We start from the raw sequence: 2,102 nt of genomic DNA, 5'->3' as shown, positions 1-2,102 counted from the left end.
CATGCCAAAGACTTGCAGGTTGATAGGTAAATTGGCCATTAGCAATTGTCCCTCGTGTAGGTAGGTGGTAGGGGAATTATAGGAACAGGTGGGGATGTGGTAGGAATTTGGAATTAGTGTAGGATTAGTATAAATGGGTGGTTGATGGTCGGCACAGACTCGGTGGGCCGAAGGGCCTGTTTCAGTGCTGTATCTCTAAACTAAACTAAACAAACTCTGGAATGTCCAACTCTGGGGCAAATCAACAGAGGGTCTGTCTGACCACAAAGAAGTAAAGCAGTCCTATTAACCTTTATTAATTAAATTTGATTTTCTTTCCTTGAGGAGTCGTCTTTCAGCCTCTGAATCCTCCAAATCCACCCCATCCACTTCTAGCCCTTCCAAAGCCTCAACCATCTCACTGGTTTTCACCCTTCAGTTGAGCAAAGTGTAATTTTGCATCCACCAATTTCTCCATCTTCCATCATTTCCTTAGCTGATTTTGCATCTTCTTCTGATGGCAAGTCCACAAAACCAAAACCTTTTGAACTTCCAGATTCTCTGTTTTAATTCGAGCACTCCCAGCTCATTCAAAAGCTTCTTTTAAAGTTTCTTCAGTTCAGTCATCACAAAGGCCACGAAAATAAATGTCTTGCTGGGACCATCACCACTACTGTGTCCTTGATTGCTGAAATCCAACCTTACAGTTCTCCCTTCAATTTCTGTACTGTTGTGATTCTCAAGAGCTTCTTTAGCATCCTCAGTAGAATCAAATTTCACAAATGCAAACCCTATTGGTCTGCCATTCCTTTCTGGTACTTTGATCAATGATGCTTTTTCAAAAATACTCTGAAGGGTTTCTTCTGTTGCCGAATATGCCAAATTATTTACAATGAATGTATCAAAATCTGGTTGCATTTGACCACCCTTTACATTTAACATACTCTTATTGTCAGTCAAATCAATAACAAGCCCTGCCCTCAACTACAGTGCCTTGTTTCTGTTCCAATGCTTAATTTTCTAATTCAATATATACAATGCCCCGAGTCCCTGAACCATCAAGAAGCAGGAATTCCAACGTCAATAGCCTCTTCAAAAATCCCTTTGAGGCCATCCAGTTATCTTGAATGGAAGATTTTTGATAAACAATGTCCTACAGTTCCTTTCTTTTTTGCTATCTGCATTGCTTTCCATGCTGTGTGCTTAGTCAAGTTTGACTGCAAGTCCCAGCACTTTGTTTCCATTGAATTCCAATGCATTTCCAGTTGTTCTGCCGTTTCGAAGTTGATGTAACCAAATTTCCTGCTAGATCCAATTCGGACGTCTGTGACTGAAACTTTCTTTTTAATGACGAAGCCATTCAGGGCTTTCTTTAGTTCCTCAAAGTCCTTTTTAGAGTTCAAAGTTCCAATAAACAGCAAAAAGGATGCACCATTTTCAGTCTCATCCTTCTGTTCCTCTTTCTTTCTCCTTTCAGATTTGTTTGGGACAACTATCTCAACTTCTTCCTTTGCTTTTTTAGTCACAGCAGCTGCACGCTTGGGAATAGATTTTTCTTCTGTTATCTGAAGAGTTACCAGTCCAAGCTTTTGACTTGTTCCAGCTGAGATCAGGGGTGTTTGTTTAGTGTCCACTATCTGGAACCGGAGTTCTTCTTTCTTCCTGTTGCATTGGATTCTCAGCTTGGTTTGTCCTCTTGGGGTGAACATCATTCCATTATAGAGCCTTAACTTTACCTTTGACAGCTTCATATTTGGGCCACCATCTTGAGTAATTTCATACTAGTCTGCGAAGCTTATGATGTTGCACGCAGAAACAGTGTCTATCTGACACCACACATCAACTTGATGATCTCCTTCCACAGTCATCATTCCAAGAGTCACAAACCACTTTCTACCTCAAGGCTTGACAGCACCGACATGTTCTAATGTGTAGAGTGATTCATCAAAATCATCATCTGACATCTCTCCATTAACTATCTTTACAGGCTTGCTTTTCTTCTCTCTAGCAAAACATTTGCATGCAAAGTGGTTCAGCTTCTTGCAGTTACAGCACTGCTTTCTCCATGTTGGACATGCTTCCTTTACCATCCAGTACTCTGGCCTTGATCTTTCTGCAGGCCC

At 41.0% G+C, this 2,102-nt stretch overlaps 1 pseudogene; it reads right to left on the bottom strand.

Moving 5' to 3' along the window:
• Window positions 1-407: 407 nt before the first annotated feature.
• LOC137375017 (nucleolin pseudogene) lies at window positions 408-1,730 on the bottom strand (annotated as a pseudogene).
• Between the last annotated feature and the right edge of the window lie 372 nt (window positions 1,731-2,102).

Source organism: Heterodontus francisci, chromosome 11, assembly GCF_036365525.1.
Source record: "Heterodontus francisci isolate sHetFra1 chromosome 11, sHetFra1.hap1, whole genome shotgun sequence".
Lineage (NCBI taxonomy): Eukaryota > Metazoa > Chordata > Chondrichthyes > Heterodontiformes > Heterodontidae > Heterodontus > Heterodontus francisci.
Note: the sequence above shows the minus strand (reverse complement) of the source record. Positions and strands in the feature narration are given on the sequence as shown.